The following is a 15,201-nucleotide window of genomic DNA, read 5'->3' on the forward strand; positions in this document are numbered from 1 at the left end:
TTTTCATTTTGCAAAATAAAAATCTCGAAATCATCACCGTAGAATGCTAAATTCTACTCATATTAATCAATTCAATTCAATTCAATTCAATCATAGTTTATTTCCAATCAACGAAAATCAAAACAAAGTATACATGTCAAGAAATGATATTGTTCTAACATTTGCAGAAGACTCATGTAGTATACAAGATAAGTTATGTAACAACAACAATTATTAGGAGGAACAGTGTATACTTCGTGGGCATGCGGAAATTTAAATTCGATTATGGAAAATAGCGATCCACTAAAAAGCAAAGCTTGTGGGACGTGGATCGCTAGATAATTAATGAATAAACAATCTATAATACGCTCAGCAAAAAAGAGAGGAAACACTTTTTCAAGCTCATATTTCTCATATAATATTAGGCTACATAATATCAATGGTTTATATACCATGTTAAAGGGAATCTAATTGGCTAACAACCTGGTATAGGTCAACAATAAGGGGAAATTTACGCATGAGTGAACATATTCATTCTTCTCTTCCAAGGCAAAAAAGTAAAAATTGAAAAAAATGCCAAGTTCTCATCCATGCGTATGTGCTCTTCCATATAACAATCACAACAAAATACAAATGCAACACAATAAATAAAAACACAAATTAAATTGGAAAGATTACCTAGCGATCTTTATAATGACTTTGTAAATAAAGGAGATAATGAAGAATCTTCTGTCAATTTCAAGTTCAAATGACATTACAGAAGAGGCATTGTAAACAAAAATGGTACAAATTTGAAATTTTATTTCGAGTTAAGCACATCGAAAATGAAAACTGATTCTTGAATTTGTCTCATGAATTCTTAAATTCCAAAATTAAGAGAATTAGGTAAAAAAAAAATTATATTTCACCACCTTTGCGGCTTACTCCCTATCAATTCGAGATATGTCATTTGAATTTCTGATTTCTGATTTCTGATTTTCCCTCTATAGGCTCTCACTCTGGATTTGTTTGATGATATAAGAGAGACAAGAGAAAAAAAATATCATTGCAATTAATTCATGTTTGTAATTGTGTTAAATTGGTCTTTTGTTGTCATTGCTTTCTCTAATGGCATAGGTTAAATGGTCACAGAGAAATGTGGATCATTGTAAAGCATGTCATGGGTCTGTTTCATCCACGTTAAGCACTTGGATGCTTTTGGAACTGCATATTAATGTCTGAACACAATGGGCAGAACTTGAAGGAAGGGGATTCCTGATATGCTCTACAAAAACCCTCATTTCTCTTTGTCCACTGAAGCAAGTCGGACGGGATTTTTTGTAAGATGTCGGTAATAAGTTATAGTTTCAAACCCTGAAATTGTATTTGGATTGAATCACTATTTTGAAGTTATTGTTTCGGAGGGTCCCGTTGTATTTTTTTTTTTTTTTTTTTTGGCCGGGGTGGGGGAGGGGGGGGGGGGAACATACGGTATAGTAACTTTCTTGAGCTGCCAAATTTCGACACACAATTAGATGAATTTAGCGCTCTCATTCTAATCTATGGCAGAGTAGAATAAATTGCTATTCATTTTCCTACAACATCTTGTTGATTACACTACCTTGCTGGAACCACATTGTGTTTGTCCGACGTCATCCCACTTTGTGCCATCATTTGAAAGTGATGCCTTTATTGTCTTTCCATAGTCGGTCTCGGTGAATCGTCCTTGTACCAAGGCCCCTGTTATCCAGCGTTCAATACCTACGTCCACCTTTGTGAATACAATATTTGGAAATTGAATTGTTTAAAGGACAAGTCCATCTCCATATGCGTATGGATTTAGTGAATGTAGCAACATTAAGAGAATACATCAGTGAAGGTTTGAGGGAATTCGCATTCAGATTGGCAGTACGTAAACAGAAAACGGAAATCGTTGCATGACTGGAAAATGTGTCGTTTACCTACCCTATTTGTAAAGGTAAGTATGCATTTCTGTCATTATGGTGTGTGTCTGACTGTGCATTTTATTCAAAATACAGCATAAGCTGTCCACAAATTGCCTCCAAACTTTACACCATCAAATTAAGAAGTCATTTCAAGAATTTCCACGCATCCAAACCTGGTACCAGTCAGTAGCGCCATAATGCGAAAGCCAACCCCCGATGTCCCGCACGCCGTTCAAGCGACCGTTGAGGACGCCAAAGTGTGCATGGTTACCATCTCGCACAGACGAGGCGGATAGTCCGCTATCCGGAATCCGACCATCCTCTACTCCGAGACGAAAACCCGGTTCTTTCTGGCACCCTATCTCATTAGAGTCTTCTTAGCAGAAAAAAAAAATCGTAAGCATTCACAGGCATAGAGAAATATCATGTATATTATGAAATAAGAAACAGTGGAGAATAATGCAAATGATACATGATGATTAATTATAATAGAATTAAACAATCATTTGTGTTTAACTAGTCTTGGGAATTCTGTGGTAGAAAAAGTCACCAAAATATTAAAATATACATACATTATATGAGTATTTTGTAACTTTCTGACGGAAGGTTTGATATTGATTATCAGTCCGGCACCTCATCTTGTAGGGATACGATGACAAATATCAATTTGTTTGTTGGGGTGTTTTGTTGTTGTTGTTGTTGTTGTTTTGTTTGTGTTTGTGTGTGTGTGTGTGTGTGTGTGTGTGTGTGTGATGACGCGTGAAACATTCTGAATTCCAATCCCATGAAGGAGCTTATTGAATGTTGCCACTTCATTCTGATCTAATTCTCACAATAAACGCTGCGGAGCAGAGCTATTTAGATAAGTATTAAAGCAATTAGAAATGACGAACCTTTTAGTTTTTGCCGCGGGGGTTGACAGGCACCTGGTAACAATGTGATGTCATCTAAGGCGATCTTGTGAGCGCTGTTGGACCCGATCGTGGCATCAAAAACAATCTTCAATACAAAAAAAGGTTTTTTTTTTCTTTTTTATTTGAATTTCATTCAATTGAATCTAAGATTTCCTTTAAATTATTTATATAATCAATAATACACCCTACGTAATACTCAAGAAAACACACTCTTCATAGAATTCAAATCATATCAACATAAACCTCACCCGTTCAAATGGGTGTACGAATATAAAATCTTATGAATATGTAAGCTATGCATGTACATTGATCTGTACTTTGTTTGCAATGCTATTTCTTCTTTCAATGTTTATTTAAGGTGAAGATAGCAATGAAAGGGATCAGTCATGCAGTGGTATAGATGCAATAATGCAAATAACAATATCTACAATGTCGTCACTTACTGAGTTCTTTGAATAAGCGGAGTACTATTTTTATGTGAATTTGTGTGCCTCATCACTTTCAACTCCTGTGTGGAGGGCCCCGCAATTATAATACCCCAATTTATTACTTGTTAACCAATTTGATACTTTGGTATATAAGGGCACAGGGATTTCTTTTTTCTTCTTTAGGGGAGTGGAGTTTTCTGTTTGTATTGTTTTGCTTTGCTTTAATTTCTAATACTAGTATTTTGATTTTTCGGAGACTAAAGGTAGTAGGATGTAATTCGAACTCAAGACCTTGGACCCGTTTCATAAAACGTGTTATCAGTAACAAGTTGTCATATCTGTTATAATGAAATCCTTGTATCTTATTGGCTAAGAGCAAATTTGTCATAGAAATGTGGCAGTTGTCACGTCACTGATAAAAACGTTTTATGAAACAGGACCCTGTTGAGTTAAAATGTAAGACTCACTGTGAAGAGCGTATCGGATGATGCGGTGAAAGAGTGGAAGCGCCACTCGGACCCCTGGTGGCCAGACTTTGTCCACGAGGGTGTCAGCGAACCATAGTCGGTCCCTGCCGGCCACACCGTCACGCAAAGCGTGCCGATACCCGTTCCCAGCATGTGATACCAGAATCCCAGGCAATAGTGGCCTGGGGATGAGTATTTTGGAGTCACCAACCTGGCTACTGACCCAGCCGGTTGGCTTGCATAGTCCGCGTACACAAAGTGACCTTTCAGGCAATAGACAAGAAAGACCATACCAAACATTGCCAAAGTACGAGTATGAAGTGAGCACTTACTGCTAGTTACAATACTGTTTTGTTTTGTTTTTTGGCAGAGAAAAATAATAAATGCACTTCAAAAGGAGAACAAAAAGAAACAAATAAGCAAGTAAATAAGTGTATAAATGAAAGAAATAGATGCATGAGGAGATAAATGAGTGAATAAATAAGTACTTGTAAAATAAATATTTCAGATACAATGTAAAAACTACACATAGAAACTATATAGAATAAATAAATGACTGAGTGAAAAAGACCCATACATCTATAAACAAAAACAAACTAGAAATGTCGCTACAGCGACTGGTTATACCCCCGCCAAACAACATTTCATAAGTTTTGGTCAAAACAACATTTCATAAGCTTTGGTCAAAAAACTGAGGAAGTAGTTAAATCCGCAAGATCTTTCCTTGATCTTCTGCCATTAATATGCCGTTACCATGGCAATGAACTTTCGGGTACTGTCGAAAAATGCGTCTTGCACATCTACAACCAAAGGCACACATCTGTACCAAGTTTCATGGAAATTGGGCAAAAACTGAGGAAATAGTTTGCAACACAAAATTTTCCATCATTTTGGCTCATAATATGTGAGCTGTTACCATGGCAACATACTTTTTGTCACTGTCAAGAAATGTGTCATGCTGACCTATATCCTAAGACAAACATTCAATATGAATTCCATGAGAATTGGAAGAACACTGATGAAGCAGTTTTGCCATGAAGCATTTTGCCCTATATTTTACCAATAACATGCCGTTACCATGGCAACGCACTTTTGCCACTGCGGAAATATGTGTCTTGCACATTAACATATTCAGATGAACATCTGTACCTAATTTCATAAAAATTGATCAAAAACTGTGGGAGGAGTTGGCGACGCAAGATTTGTACCCATTTTTGCCCATAATATGCCGTTACCATGGCAACGTACTTTCGGGTACTGTCAAAAAAATACGTCTTGCACATCTACAACCCAAGGCACACATCTGTGCCAAGTTTTATGGGAATCGGTTGAAAACTGAGGAAGTAGTTCGCGACGCAAGATTTGCAACGGACCGACCGCCCGACCGCCCGACCGACCGTCCGCTGATTCCTATATACCCCCTTCAAACTTCGTTTGGCGGGGGTATAATAAATACATGTATATCCTTGAGATCGTGAAGTTGCCAACTGAGGTTATTATTCACCTACAGATATCACTAGACACAAATACAAATTGTAAGTCACAATGTTACTTGTTTGATTGCCAAAATTTAGCTGCTATGCAATGTCTTTTCTCAAAACCTCTCTCATGAAAATACTAGAAATGTCGCTACAGCGACTGGTTACACCCCCGCCAAACAACATTTCATAAGCTTTGGTCAAAACAACATTTGATAAGCTTTGGTCAAAAAACTGAGGAAGTAGCTAAATCCGCAAGATCTTTCCTTGATCTTCTGCCATTAATATGCCGTTACCATGGCAACGTACTTTCGGGTACTGTCAAAAAATGCGTCTTGCACATCTACAACCAAAGGCACACATCTGTACCAAGTTTCATGGAAATTGGGCAAAAACTGAGGAAGTAGTTTGCAACACATAATTTTCCATCATTTTGGCTCATAATATGTGAGCTGTTACCATGGCAACATACTTTTTGTCACTGTCAAGAAATGTGTCATGCTGACCTATATCCTAAGACAAACATTCAATATGAATTCCATGAGAATTGGAAGAACACTGATGAAGCAGTTTTGCCATGAAGCATTTTGCCCTATATTTTACCAATAACATGCCGTTACCATGGCAACGCACTTTTTGCCACTGCGGAAATATGTGTCTTGCACATTAACATATTCAGATGAACATCTGTACCTAATTTCATAAAAATTGATCAAAAACTGTGGGAGGAGTTCGCGACGCAAGATTTGTACCCATTTTTGCCCATAATATGCCGTTACCATGGCAACGTACTTTTGGGTACTGTCAAAAAATATGTCTTGCACATCTACAACCCAAGGCACACATCTGTGCCAAGTTTTATGGGAATCGGTTGAAAACTGAGGAAGTACATGTAGTTCGCGACGCAAGATTTGTACCCATTTTTGCCCATAATATGCCGTTACCATGGCAACGTACTTTTGGGTACTGTCAAAAAATACGTCTTGCACATCTACAACCCAAGGCACACATCTGTGCCAAGTTTTATGGGAATCGGTTGAAAACTGAGGAAGTAGTTCGCGACGCAAGATTTGTACCCATTTTTGCCCATAATATGCCGTTACCATGGCAACGTACTTTTGGGTACTGTCAAAAAATACGTCTTGCACATCTACAACCCAAGGCACACATCTGTGCCAAGTTTTATGGGAATCGGTTGAAAACTGAGGAAGTAGTTCGCGACGCAAGATTTGCAACAGACCGACCGCCCGACCGCCCGACCGCCCGACCGCCCGACCGCCCGACCGACCGCCCGACCGACCGTCCGCTGATTCCTATATACCCCCTTCAAACTTCGTTTGGCGGGGGTATAACAATAAAAAAAAATAACAAGTGATGGTTTTGGCTTGTCTGAAAAGGTTGAACTGTTTACCAGCTCAATTGCAAACAATCTATATCAACATGCCCCCGTGACTTTCAAATCTGGACATATGAACTGTTGGGCAGAGAGCATCAGTTGACAAAGTCCGATCAAAATGTGACGATTTCATCAAATTTCACTCTAATTAGTTTTCATATTTATCAATTAAAAATACAGTGAATACAATTATCTCACACGTCGGAACTTTTACATTTTCAGAATTGAAATAGAACAATCTGCACAATTTTTGTGTAATATTCAGAAAATTGTCAATCCAAAAGTATATCGAGGGGGAGGAGGGTCACAGGAAAAGGACATCCCCTTCCAATTCCAGGGAGTTTTTGCAATTCAACAATTAAAAATCAATCATCTGGTGCACACTATTGGTCGAGTATCCGAAAATTTGTATCAGAGAAATGTAGGAAGTCTGTAATCTATGGAGAGAGACCAAGCAGGGAGAGGATGCGGGAGGGGATAACCCCTTCCTCATGATAGAGGTTGTGCATCTTTGTGATTGCAATTCAGCGATCAGATGCACACTTTAATTTGGTGGAATACTTGAAAAATTGTCCGTCCCCGAAGTGTAGCCATATTGAATGTACATTGTATGTGGGAGCTATGGGGATGAAAGGGGGGTCCCATCAGACCCAGCCCCGCCCATAGGAGAGAGCTTTGGCACTTTAAGGATTGAAATGAAAATATCTTGTGCACAAATTTATGATGGAATATTTGCATGGTATGGTAAGAGACCCAACGGGGAAGGGTGTTGGATGTTAATATATTCCCCTCCTACATGAAGGAGAATTTGTATTTTTCAGAATTGTAATTTAACAACCTGGTGCACACATTTGGTAAAATAGTTGGACAGTTATTTTTTTTTTCTCACATCTTGGGGATTTAAAGGGGTGGGGGCAAAATGGCATGTCTGTCTCCCAACTCTGTAATTGGTGGGGCAACTGCTCCCCCCCCCCCCCCCATTCCAGGTTCGAGGTCAAAGATCATGCAAGTTATCTATGTAAAAAAATCGCTTTAAACTGCAGAAGCCACTGATCAGCTTATATAGATCAGGACATTCCATTTTCATGGAACCCGACGCCCCCAAAAGAATCCAGGAGTTCTTTGACCTGTTCCCTTGAGTCATTTGAAATGGATCGAAAGATAATGCGCTGAAAATCGTAAAACAGGACTCAACTTCAATCTCTAATGAAACATCCACGAATAACCGTAGTAATCACACAAATACACGTACGTCTCTTACCACGTGTGTCGCCATATGTATGGTCATGCAGAGGCCCACGGACGAAGTATGACTCCGGACCTGTTGATCTAGTCCAATCGATAAAGTCGTTTCCAGTGAAAATTCTAAAATTGCAGTACATAGTCGTCTCGAAGTCACATCCCACTGCATCTATTCCGGGAGCAATATCGTTCGTAAAACAGGGACACAAACGATTAAATATTTTGTTGTTGTTGTTTCTGTTGTTGTTGTTGTTGTATACTTGCAGTAGGTCTAAGATTGGTAAGGGTATTCTCAAACGTAAAGTATAATTGTATATAATAGCATACATTTATTTATGTGTGTGTATGTGTGTCCATTTGTTTATAACTAAACAGTTAGGCACATGCTCAGTATTTTCCCGCTAGGCCCAAGATACTGCTACTTTGGGTATTACTCGCTCTGGTGACGAGCGAGGGCAATTGTTACAATCGATTCTCGTAGTTTCTGCCACCAGTCGTTTTATAAAACCATTGAATTAATTGGTCAAGGAGCCTAATACGACCAAGGAGGTATACTAGTACCTCCGTGATACAACCAGCAATTTCCGGATGAACATGGAATGTGGAATAATAAATCTTGCTCTTTCCTTTTCTACTGATGTAGCGAATACTTTGTGCTTTTGTCTGGCCAAGCAACGATAATGATGACAATAAAAACACTTTCCAAATGTTTAAACTGTCCACAATAGATCTCCGACCTCCATACCACTTATCATATGAGAACCTTTATCTCTCTCTATCCATCAATATTTGCCCTCGTACAATGGAATCAAGTACAAGTATTGACCGCTGATGGTTTGTTCCAATCACATTTCTGACGTGAGGTGGTCTGTTAAAAGAGTAATTCTCCAGGTAGTATACGTTGACAAAACTCTCATGAAGGTAAATAGTTATTGGACTCATTAAATCGATAATTACAGAAAATTTGAAAAAAAAAATAGTTTCTGCATTATTGCAACTTTTATCCCAAAAGATAAAACGGACGGTTCATGATTTTTTAAAGAAATCACATAACAGAATTAACACAGATTAACACTTTATTTTAAAGAATATTACTTCCAAAATTACAGGTCGCATTACTGTACTTAACTGCACAATAAATTGCTCTGTACGCACTATTAAAATAAATATATCTATAAAGATTTAGCACTAGACAAATCTGTGAAAATTAATTACTATTTCACTAAGTACTATCCAGCTCTCATTATTTGAGTGGTGGGGGTATGGTGTAGGCATTTTCTTTGCCCATGTATCTAGAATCAAAGCTGTCTAAAGCGGCCATCCAATAGAGACAAAAAAGGGCTGGTATATACAGGTGACTTTTCTTTGAAATGTATCAGTACCTATAAATGTGAATGTATGTGTGTAAGTATTCTTTTGCACTATAATGAAGTTGCAACGTTCACATAATTATTTTATAATGCCGATCTTGATATCATTGCACACGAACGTGCAAACAGCCAAACAAGCTGTTCACGGGTGCATGAGACGTTTTAGTTGGCCCCATAAGGAAGATGGCTGCTTTTGATAGGTAGGTAACCCTTGAAAAAAAAAAGGTTTGACTGTACATCAGTATATACAGTGCGTATCAAAAAAAAATAGTAATCCAACTTTGGAGGGCTACTATTTTATAAAGTCAGCTATGGTGAGCTCAATGTTGATTGCGAGGAAAGAGAAACTTTTCCTGGTGAGACATTCATTATTCCTTCATGTGACACTCAAATTTGGAAAAAGTGCAATTTGACATTGTTGACTTTAAATTTAACTCGTTCAGCCACAGAAACAATAGTTCATGCTCTTATATCATCCCGACTTGACTTTGGTAATGCACTCCCATTTCAGCTACCACAATCTCAACTTTCACGGTTACAAAAATTGCAAAATTCAGCAGCCCGCATTGTTACCCTTACCAGGAGAAATACTCACATTACCCCTGTTTTGTCCTCATTGCATTGGTTACCTGTTGAATCTCGCATTGTATTCAAACTATTACTATCTGTTTTTCATTGAGTACACGGATCTGCCCCAGAGTACAATGTTAATTTACTGACATTTTATAATCCTTCCAGATGTTTAAGGTCATCCGATTGTAGATTGCTTGTTGTTCCAAAAACGAAGGAATCATGGGGGATCGGTCATTTGCACATGCTGGACCTTACCTGTGGAATCAGTTGCCTCAAGCTATCCGTCACATTTCGAATGTTGACTCCTTTAAAGTTGCCCTCAAGACTCATTTGTTCATGACCATTTTCCAGTAGAATTGTATATTATGTGTATTTTTTCATTATCATTATTGTGTCATTCATTTTCATGTGCATGTTTGTGTAAGGATTTTTGTATTTCATAACTTACTCTTCTACTGCGCCTTGAGCACGTTAACTATGTGGAACTTGCGCATTATAAGTACCCTGCATTATTATCATTATGTGCTCAGACATGCACGACATTCGTCAACAATAGGTATCAATGGAAAGAGGAAGAGTTCATCTTTCCTCATGCACAGTCAACATTGCGCTTTCCATATCTTACAATCAAGAAATGGTAGCCCTCCAAAGTTGGATTACCTTCTTTTCTTTTCTTTTTTAGATATGCACTGTACCCGGCTTTTTCCAAATGTTGACGGTGAGGAAATCTGCGGACATAGAAGATATCTAAGCATACAGCACTGTGGCTGATATCACTTTTCATCTGAGAGCTACATTGTGAAAATGTGAGAAACAGATCATACCAGTATCACACTCCCCGGCGGTTAGAGTGGCGTCGTCGATAGCGACCTCTCCGTAATCGATGCCAACTGCTGTAGGTGATACTGGTGTTGATACCTCGATACTGATGGTGAAAAAAGCCGTGCTGACGTTCGTGATTGCGAACTGCAGATGATAATGGTGGAACGAATGAAAGTAAGGAAACTAAGACTGCAGCAATAAACGTGACTTCAGCAATGGTCATAGTAACGTTTTCAGTAGCAATATAAAAAAAATGAAAAAGAACACACCAATGACCACCAGACATGTCTAAAATGGCGTCCTTTTCAGTTACATAATTTCAAAGTATTTAACCCGTTTCATACTGAATTCTGAAATGTTCATAGACTTAATACACAGGCCACCAGGTTCCCATACGGAACGGGTTGAATATTTCCTCATGGGAAAATAGTTTTGGTTGAAATGCGGATTCAGGTGTTCACTTTTTTTTTATAATAAAAACCAAGAATATGAAATATCAAAGAGCACAGAATTTTAAGAGGAATTGAAGGTTTATTTTGATGAATATCGGTTGTAAAATGATTGATGCTATCTCCCAACACAAAAGTACCGGTAAAACATATTGGTCCTAATTGGTGGGACCAACCTTTCATAATCATTTCATTGATTCTTATTATCTCAGCTATTTCAAAACTAATTTTCATCAAACAAATAAGTAATTTCACCTAGAATTGTTTGCTCTTTGATATTTCATATACATGGGCTTTATCATTAAAAATGATAAAACTTGAAACCCCATATCAATCAAAACTATACCATTCTTTTAAAGCATCTTGCAACTGGTTCTTGTCTTATTCTTGATATTCTTGTCCTTTGTTTTGTTGATTGTTGTTAGATTTGTTTCTTTTTTCTGTATTTTCTTTTCACGTGGTATAGTTTGATTGTCTTTATGTGACCTTTGCGGGGATTCACATTGCTGGTTGTCTTTCCTTCGTTGTGAATACAGGTGTGTATTGCTTTAAGCAGTGTATGCAAAAAAAAAAAAAGAAAAAAGAAAAAAGAGGGAACTTCTTCTCGTTATGGGCACATGAGACTCTATTCTTATCCTGTAGTCAAAGAAGGGGGCTTGGAATCCTAGGTCCGGAGGTTACTAAACTCCTGTGTGTCTGTTCTTCCCTACCTTCTTTTCGTCGCAAAGTGAGCCTAATTCTATTGATCCCAGAACATTTCAAAGCCTGGCGATAGATCGGAACAGGGGCCGATCCAGGAATTCTGTAAAAGTTGGGGCGCCCCCCCCCCCCCCCACCAAAAGAAAAGATATATATATATATATATATATATATATATATATAATCCCCTCCTCCAACTCACTCCCCAAATACTCTACCATATTTCTCACCTGTTCTCTGATCCACAAGTCACCTTGTGTTCCGAAAAGACGAAATGCCTCTTTGACATGTGTAGTGTTGTTCATATCATCTATGGATGTCACTTTGACCACGAGTTCATGGCTAGGCACGCCCTGCATGTAGTACCAAAAGCTGAAACACCATCCGGAAGAGCTAAGCAATACCGGTACTCGTAGACTTAGGACCTTTGAATTTTGACCCGATGACGTGGCAGCATACAGGTAGTAGCCATCTGACGTTGGTGATAACATATTAGTGGAAAAATGAGCAAAGACAATAGGATTCCATCGAGTTTCGAACCCGAGACCTACGGATAACACGGTGCTCTACCGACGAGCAATTTAAAGCCGTAGTACAGTGTTCGTCCAGAAACCCGTAATTTTCAGTGCTCGATACTAACATAAGATATTGTGAATATCAGCGTTTGTGATGCGGAACGATATGAACAGGACAATATTTCCCTGAAGCCACAAATTCTAACCTCAAATATTTCTCGTTTTCAAGAGAGCAGAAAAAATGTAAACGTGAAACAATGCATTCTAATATAAATCACGTGACTTCAAGCATCTATTTTATAACTACCGCTGTTTCCATCTTACTTAATTTCTACAGATCTCTCATAAGACAGTCTGAAACAGGTAAAAAGATAACAAGAGACAAATCGTATCCAAAACATGGTGACTCAAAATTTAATGTAACCTATTGGCAGGATCTGTGTAAGCCACACTGACCTCCACTGGTGTGGTCACTGCTAGGACCTGTGTCCGGCGTCCCAATTGACCCTTGCCCTCTTTGCCAGTCTGCGTTGTTCGACAAGTCCTGCGTCCATCCGCACAAATCAATTTCATAATCGCAATCCACTCTGTAGCTCACTGGGAATGTGTAAGATTCGGAGGGGTCGTACGAAAGAATATGCAACAGTTAAAAAAATGAACATGCGTTATTTGTCACGAGTCCTGCGTCCGTCCAGTTGCTGTGGTCCCCTCTCTATTCAATCAGGCAATTAACAATTATACTAACAAACAAATTTACGAATTATACAAGCACAATTTTAGCTTTATAAAGCTGCACTTTTCAAACTCACGTGGAAACAAAAAACTTCAAATATAATGAACAAACGAATTGGTACAAGGAATTCTATGATAGGGAAAAGACATATAATAAATCAAAGAATCACGGAACAATGTAAAAAAAGTTGGACTCAATGTTTCGTCAGGTCAGACGTATCTAAAGTAGAACTTTCACTGAAGGTGATAAATTCGCACATTCCAGCAGCTCAGACTCCTATGAAAAAGAATTGAACCAAGAATTGTCAAGTGCAAACACAAATGTTGTTTTGCACAAATACACCCATAGATCTTTACACACATCAAATTCGACCACTAATAAACACTAAACAAAAAGTAGGTTCCCCATAAAACAAACCTCTGTAATTTATGAATCAGGAACCTTTGAGGAAATCTCAATACTGGATCATGTAACTGTATTTCTCGGCTACCTTTCATGTGAAAATCAGTTGATATCACTTGGGCACGCTTGAGTGTGCATGAATTATAAAGTAAAAATGGTCACTTTTTGAAGTTCACAAGCCCAATTTTGCAACTTTGATTTGGTGATATCGGAACAAATTTCAATTTTCCAGGATATAAAGGCATGTAACATATGATTTATGTGCTTCTTATCGTACCATGTGACTTCTTCACAAAATTTCACGGTTGAGTGAACACGGGGTGAAAATTACCTAAATGGCCGATTTGACATGTTTCTCGTGGTAATTTCTATCAATTGAGATTGAACTTGTGTGTTGAACAGTATTTACACACATTTCACGTAATTTCACGGTGGAATGAGCACATTAAAAACAAACAAAAAAATAGATTAAAATTGTGCAGTAAGAATTGCGATAATTTTGCACACTGAAATCAACTGTATGATGCTTTTTTATATTGTGCTAATACCCACCCGCATATCAGTGACCATCAGACATTTCAGAGATGGGAAATTATCCAAATTAAGTCTCTGGGCCTTTGTTCTCGATACTGAATACTAATTTTGGCATTAAGTTCTTGATGTCTTTGTGACGTCATGAAGTCATGCATTTACTCAAGGGAAAATAAATCCAATTAACGGTACCAAATTTCACTTTTGCTAAACATCAACACTGAGAGTCTGGAGACAGATATTGATTGTGGTGAGATATTGGCCTTCGTAGTTCATGTGGTGTTGATGATTGTGATGGTGATGATAGTTGCTTAAAATGTTGGTTGACTATTATGCGATCGTTATGGCAATATAACACAAATTGGGTAGCATCTGCACTCACTTTTTCAGGCGGTATCAGCTAACACCGCTGAACACGTCTTCATAAACAAAACAAATGTAAATCTTATGGGAATTTCAGTCACGAAAAATGGTTTTGACCTGCACACTTTGCTCATCTTTTGTGCTCACTGAAGAATGTCACAATGTAATTTTTCATTGAAATTTTATTTTTCATTGAAATCAGAATAATTTCCAAACATTTCAACTGAAATATAAAAAACATTTTTTTTTTCATTATATAGGGTAAAAAGGGTTTTCAGCAACACATGTTCATTGAAGCGTGACTGAAATGTCGGGTTATCACTGTATGCACAGTGGCCAAAATTAACACAATTTTTACTGCACAATTAAAATTGTTATTTTTGTTTGTTTTTAATGTGCTCATTCACACGTGAAATTACGTGAATTGTGTGTAAAAACTGTTCAACACACGAATTCAATCTCAATTCATAGAAATTATCACGAGAAACATGTCAAATCGGCCATTTTGGTCATTTTCACTCCGTGGTCGCTCAACCATAAAATTTTGTGCAGAAGTCACATGTTACGATAAGAAGCACATAAATTATACGTTGCATGCCTTTTTATCCTAAAAAAAAATGAAATTTGTTCCGATATTACCAAATCAAAGATGCAAAATTGGGCTTGTGAACTTCAAAAAATGTCAACCATTTTGAATTTAATACATGCTCACTCAGGCGTGACCAGGTGATATCAACTGATTTTCACATGAAAAGTAGCCGAGAGATACAGCTACATGATCCTGTATTCAGATTTCCTCAAAGTTTCCTGATTCATAAATTACAGAGGTTTGTTTTAGGGGGAACTTACTTTTTGTTTAGTGTTTAGTTTAAATTCTTTAGTGTGGTTGAAAAATGTGTGGCTACCTTGACACCT

Source organism: Diadema antillarum, unplaced genomic scaffold (assembly GCF_040938485.1).
Source record: "Diadema antillarum isolate AM-2024a unplaced genomic scaffold, OU_Dant_1.0 seq00000466_RagTag, whole genome shotgun sequence".
Classification (NCBI taxonomy): domain Eukaryota; kingdom Metazoa; phylum Echinodermata; class Echinoidea; order Diadematoida; family Diadematidae; genus Diadema; species Diadema antillarum.